The following is a 15,181-nucleotide window of genomic DNA, read 5'->3' on the forward strand; positions in this document are numbered from 1 at the left end:
TTTTCTTTGGGTTTTTTTTTTTTTTTAATAAAATCCCTATGTTTTGTGGAAAGATCATTATTGCCTGTCTGTATCACAACAAAAACATTCATCTTTCCCTGAAGCCCTTCCTCTGTCTCCTCCCATCAGCAGAAACCCACATCCCTTAGCGTGTGTCTAGTCAGGAATGATAGAAAGGACATCCATTCTACGATGTTATTTATATAATGTCAGGGCCAGAATATCAGCTCTTCCCCATGTATTTCCTGCGGCTGCTACAACAGATTATCACAGACTAGGTCACTGAACACAGAAATCTATTCTGTCACAGTCTGGGAGGCCAGAAGTCAGATATCAAGGTGTTGCACCTTCTCCAGAGGCTCTTGAATCTTTTCTTGCCTCTTCCAGCTTCGGTGGTTGTCTGCACTGCCTGCCTTCTTTGGCCTATGGCCATACCTTCCCAATCTCCACCTCCATCTTCACCTCGTCTTCTCCTCTGTGTTTACTTCAGTCAGCCTTTGCCCTTGATATTAAGATACTTGCCACTGGATCCAGATCTGCCCAGCTAATCCAGGATGACCTCATCATATCAAGATCTCAACTTAATTACAACTTCAAACACCTTTTTTCCAAATCAATTGACATCCACAGGTTCTAGAGATTAGGATGTGGAGGTGTATTTTAGGGGGCCACCATTCAACTATACTCCATCAGAAAGACAAGTGAGAACACATGGGACAATACAGGATGAAAAAATGGAGTTGCACACTATTTCAGAACTCACCTCGTCAAGAAAAATGCCAAAAGAAGAGGTTGCACAGTGATGCTCTAAAGAGCGTGCCAGAAAAGAGCACGCCAGAAAAGAGCACTGGGTACCTGTCCCAACAATGTGATAAGCATGCACGTGATCTTGGATGATTCTCTTATCCTTTCTGGGTCTCAGTTTTTTATCTAAAAATGAGGGATTGCTCAAATATTCTTTGAGGATTCTTCCAGCCTCAGCATCTTACAATTCTACAGAAAATTCCATGCATATCTGAAGGCCCAGAATGCCTAGTTAGAAAACAGACAAAAGTAATGTTATCACAGCTAGTCTTTCAATCAGCAAACGCTGCTGAGTGCCTTCCTTTTACCAGGAAAAGGAAGGGTATATCGATAAATAAGCCATCACATTAACTAAAAAAATTACATGATGCTGAAATTAACAAGCCTCGGAAATCAAGCTGGTTTATACAAATTCTATCCTGTAGAAAAGAAGAAAAAGGAGGAGAAAAAGGAGAAAGAAAGCTGGCATAACTAATCTGAAGCAGAGCTGCCTAGTTACCACTAGAGACGCTTGATTTTGTTCTGGGCTAGGGGGACACTGTGCTGGAAAAGAATGTGAGTTTTGCTTTCAGCTCAATCTGAGATTGATCCTAACTCTGTGAGATTGAACATCCACTTAACCTTCCAGAATCTGCTTGTTCATAGGGAAAATGAGGAAAAATAATGATAACGCACGACTTCACTGGAAAATGGTGAGGCTCCAACTTGACAAGGTATAGCAGGAATTTAGTAGCAGCTGTCTGGTATGTGTCATTTCCTTCTGTGTGCCCTGCCTGGGAGAAAGTAAACAGATCAGACCTTAAACAAGGTTGTAAAGTGTTTAAAGTTCACTTTTCACCTGCTTTCCAGTACTTTTCTTTTCCCTCTTGTTGGTTACCTTTCCAGGCAAGGAACTTGTCATTGACAGTTGTTTATTGGTTGAACTGAAGTGATTCATCCTAGTATGTTGCCTGAAGCAAATTTCCAATTATTTTGTCTCTAACTGCAAAATGTATGTCAAAGAATATTTGAATATAAACAGAAAGATGAGAGGCGATCGGGATGGGAGCAGAGAAGCTGATTCTGAAGTCCCCTGAAATAAGACGGGCCTCCTCTCCAGTTTCAGAAGAGGAATGTCATTAGACATTTGGGACGTGCGTGCAAAGACTGAATGCAATGGTACATAGACTCTTGTATTTCTCCCCAAAGCCAGGCTGAAAGCTAAACTCTCTCACTCTAAAGATGAGAGTGCTACTAAAGGTGATTTAAATAAAATAATGACAGTTAATGACAGTGCATATATTCAAAGCCTATTCCATTGTCACATTCACATTTACCTATTGTGACTACTTCCTATGTCCCCAAGATATTAAGATGCATAATGAATGTTTTCTGATGTAATTTGTGTTTTGTTAATATTTGATGTTTTTTTCATGCCCAAGCCTTTCCCATAGCTGTTATCCAAGAAAATACCCCCAAGGCTTCTAATTATAATTATGAAGTTCCTGAAAAGTGCGTGAGCTAAAATTACACTCTTCATTGACAGAGGCAGTTGGAGTGTGTACATTTGAATCTGGAGTCAGACAGGCATGTGGCTGGGTTTGCATCCCAGCTTGTAGCTATTTGCTCACTCTCTGTTTTTGCAAGAACTTAGGAAAGTTACTGTCCCTCTTTAAGTCTTAGTTTTCTTATCTGAAAAATGGGAACAATAGTACCAACATAATAAATTGCTTAGCAGAGTATACCCACTACATTTGAGTTATTATCATCATCCAAAGCATATACATGTGAAAAGGAAGGCTGATTACTGCAATCTTGAGGATGAGAGAAGCATTAATCTGAATTAATGAAATATTTAACTGAAAAATAATTAAGTTAAGGAAAAGGACATAAAAGAGTCCCACACTATTGCCTGGTATAAGCAAGACATATTTGGAGATCCGTATAACAGACCCAAGATGGGTAATTTGACTTCAGTGAAACATAAAGCTTAAAAAAAAAAAAAAAAAAAAGTTTTTTTAATGAACTAAGTTGCCAAAACAACAGCCCAATGCAGTTATTATTATCAAAATTGCCAGATAGGTCATTTTCAGTCCTGATTATTTTCATCACAAGGATGGTTTGTCAGTTTGATCCATTTATTCTTCTGTTCCACAACAGCAATTATTTATATCAGGGAATTGTGCTAGGAACACAGAGATTGATAATATTTAGCCCATGGCCTCCCAAAGCCTATAAGCATGTACTGGGCAGCAATAATCATGCAAGTAGTCTAGATAATCATTTGGAAATTTAGGTAATTTAATGTTTTTCATCTTTATAATAGAAATAGTTACATACATTCCTTATTTCTCAAGATTACTGGTAAAATTAAAGAATTTGTTAAACTAGATCTTTAAATCTTTGACCAAACAGCATATGAAGTATATGGTTTATTTTGATTATTTTTATTTTGACACTGTATTAGTATTAAAGCTATTTTGAAGACAATTAAAAATATAGGAAATTGATAAAAATATAAAAATTCTGACTAATTTGAATGAGCTCTCAGAGCTATTGATTAGACTCATGTATTTGCCTCTATCTGCTTATCTACATATTTATTTCTTCTCTGTTACAAAAATTAAGCTGAAGCGGCACAAGCAGCTCCAGGACACAGCCCTTAGAAGCCTAACCCAGGTTACCACATGTATACTTGAAAGAAAATAAAACAGCCTTTCTTTCAAAATATTCTTTAATTTAGACTTTCACTAATGGGCCCTCTCCTTCTACCTGGTGTTTTGTTGTTGTTTTTGTTCTGTTTTTTTACAAGATAGCCCACTTAGCAAGCTGTTGCCAAATCACTTAGGAATTTTCTCTTCATTATGACAGATGACAACAAATCATATTTTTAATTTCTCTTCACATAAATAGATTTTAAAAGCAAGTAGCAAAAAATAAAAAGGAAGAGTAAGTAGCAAAAGAATATAACCCAGAACAGTTAATGTTCTTAGGGAGAAATAAAATTTTTCATAAATTTCAAACTTGCTGCACTTTCAATACAGTTTCAGTACAATACAATAATTACCCAGCTCCTTTGACAGAGTGTTTGGATGAATGAAAAGGGACTATTTTTACCTTCCCAGAGCCAAAACAGTCTAGTGATTGAAACTGGCACATGGTACATCATCTAAAAATATTTCAACATATCATTTTATACTACCAAGACCATGTCACTTATTTTTTTAATTGGCCTGAGACAAGGAGGTTTTCATTACCTCTCACCAACATTATTCCAAAGAAAAGTCAGCTTCAGATTAAAGCCATATACTTTTTTAATTACGTGTAACTATGCCAAGGTGTTCTCGGGGAGGAAAAATAAAAAGCTCCCTTATAACCCTTACTAAGAATCTTACCATGGGGACTTTACTCTTATTTAAATTAAGAGTCAATCCTTTATTAAATATATCCTAACTAGTTATTACTATTATAGGAAAATCACCTCTATGAATGAAGAGATTAGGGGTAGGCGCTGCAGGGAGAGTCTGAACTGGACTGCTTGTTCCCTTACAGTTCATCAATACTTCACAATGCTTTGTAAAAATATAAGGCATTATTTTTACATTTAAGCATTATCCTCTACTAAATGAGGTATGCAGTTAAATTTTGTGCTAGAACTTAAACAAGCATTACACAAGTTCACTAGGGGGTGAGACAACATATTTGATAAATAAATTGTAAGTGATATAAAAGAATTTATATTTCAGTTCTTTGAATGAGTCAAAGAGCTTTCCCAATTTGATTATTATTTATCTCATTCTTTGTCTTTGTTGTCAAAATTATAAGCAGATAGGACTCAGAGGAAATGTTGATATATAATGTACGTATGTATGTACATAAATATTTAGACACACATTTATACAGGGTGGCCTATTTAAAATCATAATACTTTGCATGGACCTCTATTTAAAGGAGGGAATATTTAAACACATATTCATTTCTCTATGTATAGAACACAGAGTAAATACAGGGAGAATATATTCATAATCATGTGACCATTTTAAACCGTTTTTTTAATTAAAAAGGATAAAAATTAAATGAAGCAAAACTCTATCATAAAGTTTAATTGTTTTACTTCTAAGTAGAATAAAAATATCTGATTTAGCTTTCTTAAATGTTTTGTGACAGCTTAATTCTCCTAAGTGTTTTTATGTAGGTATGAACTCAAAAATAAAGGAAAAAAATTCTGACAAGAATAAAAAATTCAGAAAAATCCATAGTTCAAAATAATAATTAAAACCACAGTCAATGACTTCCAACAAGTGAGATCTTTTTCAGTTCAACTAAAACCTAATAGTAAAGAAAAAAAATGTGGCTATTATATCACAGCCTGGTTTTCAGTTGTTTTGAAGATCCAGAATAACATCAATTTCACAGTTTTTGAATATCTGCTTATCACCTGAAGTGGGAAATCAGACATAATGAATCAATTAAAGTCTATGAATTTTATCCAAATCAGTAGCCCATCCTATTTTAGAGATAATATATATATTTTTAAATTTTACAAGGAAATGGTGGCTTTTGCTGTTTTCTCCCACTCTTTGACTCCACATATCATATCTTTGCCTTCCACTGTCTATGGGACGTAGCCAGGCCTGCATAGGACAATGATCCCACCAGTAATAAATAGAATACAGAAGCAGGTTCTTGAGGGGGCAGCAAAGATTCCTGCACCTGGTAATAGAAGAGAAGGAGCCTTGAAGGTCCCTCTACTTCTATCCCAGCTTCCTTTCCCAAGCTCCTCTTTCCCAGAACACTCCTCATTCTACTGGGGCTGTATGACCTCCAGACTTGGAGCGTACAGGATGTACCCTTTTGGGAAGAACTCTCATAAATATCCATATCTGTGTAAGATTCAGGTTTGCTGGTCTGGTAATAAAGCAAAACAAGAGCAGGCTTGAACCCGATCCAAATCCTCCCGCTTGCCATTTTTCATACTCCAGGAGATTTCTGAGGTCAGGACTAGCTCAGCAAATGAACTGTAGCTTTTCAGTGAAATAATCCTTGGAAGGGTCTGGGAGTAGTGTACTTTCTTACTTTTTTTTTCAAATCTCCAAAAGATGTATTTAAAGGAAAAAAACTAAGATAGCAACATTTAAACTAAATCACGGTATTCCTTACAATACAAATAATGTTAAAGAGGTGAGATGTTAACTTCATCTGAAATTAGAAGTAAATTTTCTATTTTAAAATGTAATACTATTTAAATTTAATCTGGGAAGGGAAAGACTCAGCAGTCTCCTAAATCACTTTGCAAAGCAGCCGCCTCTAATATTCTCTCATCTTCGCCCAACCCTGCACCCTACCACATCTGTTTAGCCATCTCTCTTTTCTTTTTCTGTGATCATTTGCATATAATTAAAAGATTTGGTTGGCCTTTTTAAACTCAGTTTATGCCCATTAAAGATCTAGAAACACATTTCCATCATCCAGAGCTCAGCTTAGCAAATTACCACAAAATGAACCTACCAAATTAACTGAATCATCTTGTTGAACCACAATCTTAGATTCCTCCTCTCCTTTCTTTTCATTTTAGTTTAATCATTCCTTTTCCTCTTGTGATTTTTTTTTCTCTGTATTCCACATATTCTTGTCGATTTGGAAAAGGTGGAAGATGAGGAAAGAGTGTGATTTATGTCCTCTTTCTAAAATATAAGAAAGCAATAAATAAATTCTTCCAGATAAAAAGCATTATTTTCCTTTTCATTGACTTTTGTAGACCCTAATTGATTTCTGTAAATCAGAAACCAGTTGAATGACATTAATGTTTTGGAAAAAGAAGTATGAGTTGCCAACTGTGGCAAAGAGAATAAAGAACTGAGAGGAGGCAGCTTTAACCCATGCGATTCACAGCTGCTCTCTTGTGAGAGAGGAAGATGCTCTCTTCCAGGGAATCCATCTCTGAGATAAAGAAGAAATAATTCAGGGGAGAATAAGGAGAGCAGATATCAAAAAAGGAAAATGAAAGGACTTCTCTGGTGGTTCAGTGGTTGGGATTCCATGTTTCCAATGCAGGGAGCACAAGTCTCACCCCGGTCAGGGAACCAAGTTCCCACAGGCCACACAACACAGCCAAACAGAAAAGAAGGGAAAACAAAAGAAAATGAATAAGAATCCTGGTTACATTCAGGAAAAACAACTCCCCACCCCTCACCAAATTGTGGAATAGGTGAATTTAAAGAAAGAAAGAACATTTCTATCCAGATAAGGAAAATGCATAGAAAATCATACTTGGCCCAAAATACTCCAACATCTTCTTTCAGGAAATTTAAACATTATAAAATGAATCGGTGACTTCAGTATCTTGAAGTCAGGCTTGGGAAACAACACTAAATACATTTGTGAGAAAACACACATCCAAACAAAAGGGCAGTTGTTACAACATCACGAGTGACATGAACGAAACGATCAACATCCTCCCAAGGGATGGGATAAATATCAAACGTGCTAATAAGTGGAGACGGTCCCCTCGTGACAAAAGGTGCGGTGTGTGTACAGTTACCACATAAGAACAGAATCATGGCACTTGAACAGTGGCAGCACTGTTGGTTACATGTGATATTTGAAAAATATGACAACCATCTCAATCTACTCAAGTAGCACTCATGGTAAGGGTGAAATTTCATCAACATTGGTTAACTTATGGGGTATTAAAAAGCCAGCAAGGAGATAAATTGATGGATTAAAAGATAAACTACTCATAGGCAGACAAACAGAAGGACAGATAGAGTTACAAACAGACGTGTACTTTACTCAGATAGAAAGATAATAACCAGGCCCAAGACATGAGGTGCCTGCTAGGAAAGCCTTGAACGTAGAATTTTCTGACTCTCTCTTTAATTTAGTTCTTCCAGCTCCATGCCGCACAACCAGGGATAACTCTCTGAAAGTCTCTATGATAAAGTTATACATCAATTAAATGAAGCTAATAATATTTTCATATCATTTTTTGAGGATAAAAGACCCATGAAACATTTAGAAAGGTCCTCCATTCATGCCCTCTATTCATTGGAGCTACTTGACATGATGTCAGTCTCTTCAGACAGATGCACAGCGTATATGTCAAATTGTGAAGCATCCAAATGCATTACCAATGGACCTTAAAGTGCTCTATGCTGTAAAGAATAACTGCTTATCTTTCTGGGAGTAATTTAAACATCAGAGGAGGGCACCTTCTAGATCCTTTCTAATTCTTTATTCCTTTGAACCCCAATTTCTCTTCCCTGTTGAGGAAGAAAATACTGTGAGACCCACAGGATAGAGATGAAAAATAAGAGTGTGTGTCCTCAAATTTTTCTTTCAAAAATACCACGGCATTTACGGGAGATAGTCTGGATTCCTGTGACAGAGAATGAGTTGAGATCCCGCTTGAAAGGAACTCACATGCCACTTTCCTTTATATGAACTTACTCTTCATGCTTCTTTATTCTACACACATCCCAAAGGAATGAGACGTTCATTGCCAAAAAATAGGAAACTGGATTGATTCTTCCCTTTTTTTTTTTCCTTATATAAAATTGGGACTCCATGCATACACTTATATGTATGCATATCTCCCTTCTGGAAAAGGCCACATGGAACCAATGGTGGCTCATTTTTGACCAAGAGACAAACTTGAATTGGGAATAACCTTTGGGGTCAGTAACAGGCCTGAGGTGATGAAATGGTCCTGGTGGAAGGTTTCCGGGCATCCTCTCCTGGCTAATGTTCTACCAGCAACTGGTCCAGTGTTGTTCCCACAGACAGTGTCCTTGGGATTGTTATTTCTCCCCTTCATGTCTCCTGACACCCCTCCATTCAAGCTTTCTTCTTCAACACAGGAAGTCATTTCATTTAAAATTTCAAATGACTTGACTACAGTAATAGAGCTCTTAGGATACAAACCAGACAGAGGCAGGTAAAGATAGGTAGAAATCCACTTCTTTGAGCCTGGCACAGTTTAGCACATTAACCAGATTCCTAACAGGTTTTTCTAGATGTCACTCTCACCCCACTTGCATGCTGTTCTTATTCTTATTACAACATGGATGCTCTTATTACTCAATCCTTACATTCATCTCTCTTTGGTTCTGGGATAAAACTACTCAAACCTTAATTTAGATATTTTATACTCCCTTGGAACCTCCGGGGAAAGAGTTCTTATAAACTAGATTCCTAGATCTTATTAGGCTCAGACTAACCTAAGTATTAATTTTCCTACTGCTCACAAACATCCCTGAACTTCTTTCTCTTTCCTGGGATGACTTGCCCATGACAGATACTGGAGTTTGGCCTTCCTGCTGTCTTTTATTCCATCAATACTCTTTTCCTCCTCTCTCGTACTTCAGACATTTCTTTCTCTATCCCCCAGGTAATACATTTGCTTTCCTTGTTTCTGCAGTTTCCTTTTGTTTTCTGAAATATTCCACATGGAAGTTCTATATTTCTTTCCCTCAGAGGCTTCTGACTCTCCAGTTATGATTATCAGTGTACTTGTTAACATTTGGAACTCTGAAGACAGACAAATCTAGATTCAAATTCCCACTGTGCCACTTACCGCCTACGTGATATGAAGTATATTTCCTACTCACTCTGCACTCTGATGCTTAGATACTCTTGCTCTTTTCAGGTGGGTGACCTTGGGCCAATGATACAATCACTGCAAACTTCACTGTCCTCATTTGTAAAATGACAGTACATACCTTACAACATCAGTATGGAAAATAAATGTGATGATCAATACAGTGGCAAAATAAACTAATCACTCTATAAATATTAGCTATTACCATTATTAGCAATTCAATTTGCCAGACCCATTTGGTATGTATCAGGCTTCCTGACTTCATTTTGTTCTCAATACAAATGCTATTATTTCTTAAATGTGGAATTTATCAGCCCTCATTAGCCAGAGGCATTTTCTCATGGTCCACATGAAGTTTAGAGAGCTGGGAGAGCCAGAAGCTTTTACACAGTTAATACTATTTAAACGTGTCTGAGTCCTGGTGAGTCCTCACTTGTCCCATTTCTTCTGTGTGCTAGAGCTTACTAACAGAGCAGTTTTCACCCAAATGCATCAGAACCTAAATGTGGAGATTATGACAGTAAGTGTGAGAACTACAACCAAAGAATATCACTGAACCAGAGACCTATAAAACAACCAGCCTGGTGCAGACCACGACGCAGGACTCCACACACATACTGAGTGCTTTGGGATCCCAGAGTGAGCAACTCAGTGCTCCAGTTAAAGAGAAAGTCAGGGTGGGAGACCTGACCGCTGCATCAGTCACTCCACTTGACTCAGGCTTATTTCTGCTGAAGTGTCTGATGACCTCCAAAGCCCCCTTCTGCCTTCATTACTCTAAAGGCCACTCCTCCAGAAATGAGAACCCAGCAAACAGCATATCCTCTGTGAGAAAAGCTATTCCTGATGCTGCAAACTATAAGAAAGTTCACAAGGTACATTTGTAGGATGACACTAAGCCAGATGTATTTCAAGTACCAATTATTATACAAAAAAGAGCTTACTTTTTGTATCTGTGGTGGTGGTGGTGATAGTGGACACAATCCACTCCTCAAAAAGGAAAAGGAATGCATATAGTAATACTAATTATTATTACTTGCAAAATCAAAACAGAAGTTCTCAAGGAAGTAAAAACTGAGGGCTTTTTTATATTAAATTAAAGATTTCTGTTATTTGAAAACCAAGATTATCCTGGCAGGAAAGTCTACTTCAGAACAGTAATTGAACTTGCACTGCAGTGAAGGTAGATTCAAACAATGATGTGAAGTCTGGTGAGAACGAACAAACCCCAGCAGAGAGTCTCAAAAGACCATACGCAAACAATATTAAACCCCTGAGCTTACAGAAAGCATCAACTTAAGGGGTTTACCCCAGTTCACCATGTCATATGGCCCTACTTTCTAACGTTGCTATAAGAAATTAAATTCTGTATAGCTGCTTTAAATGGGGACTCACATCAGTAGGTGTACACAGAACACATAAGGCATTTTGTGTCTTATTTACTCCCACTATTATAAACAAAATCAAACCACTGAGATTTGTAGACTTTGGGGCATCTCTTTTTCACTGTTGAGCCCAAGGTTATTTCTCCTCTTTAACACCAATAATGATGTTGACATACTTTTCCTAACTCTGCATATATTGAAAATAGGTGGTTGCCAATAAAACTCAGAAACATCACTAGCATTCTAAGAAAATGACCCTGAAATTATTCTTTTCACTGTGGCTTTACCTGATGCTCCATGGTGCAGTCTCCTGAGGGTCTCCTGCTTGGAATGATTGAATGTAGATGATAACCAGAGTTGAATGAGGAATCCTGAAATTGGGGATTCTGACTCCTAATGCAATCTATACACCAATCTACAGCAGGAGTTCCTCTTTATTTACCATTCGGTAAAGACTGTAGGTGGAGATGTTGTGGGCACATGGACACAACCGTTCAAACTGCTTTGAAAGAGGAATGCGTAAGAGAGAGAGATCCAAGTGCAAATAGGCAGGCATTTCAGATTTCAAGAGAGAACTGAACAGGGAACATCTGTTGCATCCCCTGGGTTTGAGGGCAGTCTGTGTGACTCTTCCTATCTCTGAGAGTGTGCACAAAGTGGAGAGGGTGGAGACTTCCAACCTCAAATCTAAAAAAGATTGAGAGATTTCGGAAGGCCCAGAGGCGCCAAAGGTCAGGGGGATCAATATACAGACCCTACCGAGGGGGGCGGGAGGGGGAAGGGAAGACTCGTATTGAAAACCGCTGCAAAAGCGAAGCCAATGAGAGGGAAGGAAGTTTCTGAATAATTAAAAAGTTCAGAATAAGCAAACTCAGTTGCCACGGGGGAAGGAGGTGGGATGGGGGGATTTTAAAAAAGCGGTTGATGTGGTAATTAAGAATTTTGGTGAGAGCCTGGGCAGGTCACCTCCTTTCTCAGATCAGAGCCCCATCAGAAATTCTTTCAAGTGTCCTTCTGCGTCGCCAAAGATGACAACAGCAAATCAATAGCGCTTGAAATGAAAGGAGATGTTGGCGAGCCCCCAGGCTACAGATTTGCCGCCGCCAGCCTGTTCTGAACTCCTAGCATGCCTCTGCACCGCCGCTCTTAAGAAGAGCTACCTTTTATTCCAATTCTCAGGACGAAGGTAAGTGCTCAGTTAGCATATCTATTAAAAGTCGGCTCTATTTCCAGCTCTCTCTTCGGGCCGAGAGAGCGCTGCCTCAGTTCGCCAGCCGGCCGGCGAGGCGGGAGGAGACGAGCGGGCTGGCCAGGCCGCCGGCGGGGCCACACACGCCCGCGCGGGCCCAGCTGGCCCCAGGATGGAGCGCTTGTAGGTCCGAGCTGGAAAGTCCTGCCACAGCAAACGGCCTGAGCGACGGCGGCCTCCGGAGCGCTTCTTCCACTTCACTTATTTACAAATAAGCACAAAATCATTAACAACAGAGAAGGGCCCGTGCTCCAAAATTACAACTTGGAATCACCGGAAACTCCGTTCTGAGTTCCAGACCTTGGTCTGTTCCCCTTCCAATAACCATCTCTCCCCTAATATGCCTTGATTTAACAATCTTTCCAGAGCCCAACATCAGGAGACGTTTTAATTAGGTAATTCATTAGTGAGTCAATACAGACATTGATATATTCTTTTAGCTCAAGTGGTTAAGTACTAATTTCGAAATGATTATAAAACACCGGAATAGGCAACGCATTGTAATTTTAATTTATATGCAAATCAATTGGTTCATCTTTAACTCCCTTATAAAAAAAAAAAACAATTATTGTATTGTAGCATCCGAGGTAGGATCAGACCTCCTGAATAAATTTGGAAACAAGACCTGGACTGGGAAGAAAATTTAGAACCGCCAACAAATCAATAATGTTTGAGGCAGTTAAACATCTCTAGCCATTGGTATTTACATACTTGCTTGTTTTCAGATAAGGAGCTGGGGGAATTGCTTGCCAGAGCTGAAATCATAACCCAGAGTGAAAAAAGTAAATGGTAGCATGCAACCAGTCACCGCGGGCTTGAAAATAATACTGTACCTTTCCTAAATCCTAACTCCTGGGTGAGAGGAAGTTGGCAGAGGTCACCCCACACTTGTCCTCGGTTTTGCCCTGCTTTGATTACAAAATGCTATGTTCTCCCTGAGTTTCACAATATACTCTTTATTCTAACAGTTCTGTCACTTGCTTCAAAGTGTTAGAGGGAGGGGCATAATTCAGAATCTCACTAGAACTTTTCTGAACCCATGTAACCAGCACCACTTTTCCTATGCTGATTTATTGGGGGAAATTATGTCTAATTCTCTGTCCCCCCACACATTAACCCTGATCATCAAAAAAGACAGAAGGAATGGGTGGTGAAAAATGGTGCAGTGCACAGGTTTAATGGAAGGTTATTATCTTTAGTCATAGTTCAAAATTTTGGAAAATTGAAAAGAACATTTACCTCTGGGGGGGAAAAAATTTAGGATGTTCTACAACAGTGAATCTCACCAGGCGATCTGTACTGGAGTTGTTTATGTAAAAGTGTAACATCCTTGAAATTCACTGATACATAAGGTCAGTGTCTCCCCACCACTGCTCCCAGCCAGGCGATCTGGCCCTTAAGGAGCTGGTACCTTTGATGCTACAATCTTGTTTACATCTGCAGGGCAGGGAATTGCTTGCTTCGCTTGGATGCTCCCTCCACCCCCTTCTAATTTGAAGTAATCGGAATCTAAATACAATCGCCAAGGCCCACTCTTCCATTTCTGCTCCGATGAGAGAAAAACCTAAAATCCACGTCTTAGATTAGCTCGGTGGTTTGTAGCGTGCGCGCGCGCACGAACACACACACACACACACACACACACACACACACACACACACACACACACACACACACACACACACACACACACACACACACCAGCACCCTGCCTTTCCTCTGCATGCCTAATGTATTCCCTGGTGGTTCTGGGCATTAATTAGTTGTTTAATAGGAGTATGACTAAAAATGTAAAAGAAGGATTAGGAGCGTGAAACGTATGTCCAGCTCCTTCCACACACTCGAGGAGGGAATGAGAATCATTCTGTATCTTCTATTTCTCCAGGAGCCATTTGCATTTCCCACCAGCTGCTCACTTCAGCTGCACTGGCGCTGGGCAAGGCGAGGACCCAAAAGCTCGGCGCGGTGTCTGCGGCGGCCGGGACTGGGGTTAACCAGCCCCTGGCGGGCGAGACTCCAGACAGAAGGGGGGGCGAGGGATGTGTGAGCTTCCCAGAGCCCCTCCATCCCAGCCCCAGTTTGCAAACCTCGGAATACTGAAAGGGGGAGGGGGTGGCACGCGCTTATCTGCGCGTCTCTCCAGCGCAGTCCCTTTCTCTTTCCCTCCTCTCCCCGGGCGCCTCTGCCTCTGCCTCTGGTTTTCTCACTCTTTTCTCACTTTTCCGCGAGATTCTCCATCCTTGCCTCCAGATGAAGGCGAGGCTGTTCTGCTCTGAGCATCTCTTAATCTTTATAGAAATGAAAAGAAAAGAAGGAGGCAGACATTAACCCATAACTCAGGGGGCTGGGGAGGCGGCAAAAAATCTTTGATGGGTAGAGAGGAAAATGTCTTTCTTGGACTAAATTATATAGTATGTTGTGACCTTAGATTTCAGTCATGGGACTTGGAGAAATTTGATTTTCTTGCCTCAGCAAGATTTCAGAAATCAGAAATAGAAATCCTCCCAGACAGAGGGGAAATAAAAGTAAAAACAGCACGTGGGCATTTCCCCCTCATTTCTCTCCCCTTAAATAAAACTGTCTTGAATTTCCACCGGTAAAGAGAGAAAGTTTGAGTTTTCACGGATGTTATGTGGAGGTTAGAAATGGCTTAAAAATCTAGACCTCTCGTCAGTTTTCTTCCTGGCTGAAGAGGCTAACCCTTTCCATAAAATGAGTCCATCTGTCGACTGTTAGCTATTTCAAAGTGAAGGGATTTAGCACTCAAAACAAATTGAGCAAGTTTGTTTGCCTGTTTTTACTGCTAACTCAAATGAATTCAAAACACGGAGTAATTCAAGAAAACACATAACATATTCCAGACAGCTCCCAAATGTAGGGAAAGCCCAGCACCTATATGGTGACCTGGGTTATTTTAAACGCCACGTTTTCAAAGATGTACATATTTCACACACATTCTCCGGGCATCATTATATTTTCTTAAAATTGCAAGATTTGGTATATTGATGTAGGGAGAACAAAACAACTTTTAGAGGGGATTTTATCCTCTCCTGAAACCCAAAGATGGGGGGGCCTCTCTAATGCTGGGCCTGGTTGAGTTTTGCTCCTATGCAGGAAATAATATTGGTGAGAATGAATATAGGACCAGGAGCTGTGGTTATTTTC

Source organism: Muntiacus reevesi, chromosome 16 (genome assembly GCF_963930625.1).
Source record: "Muntiacus reevesi chromosome 16, mMunRee1.1, whole genome shotgun sequence".
Classification (NCBI taxonomy): domain Eukaryota; kingdom Metazoa; phylum Chordata; class Mammalia; order Artiodactyla; family Cervidae; genus Muntiacus; species Muntiacus reevesi.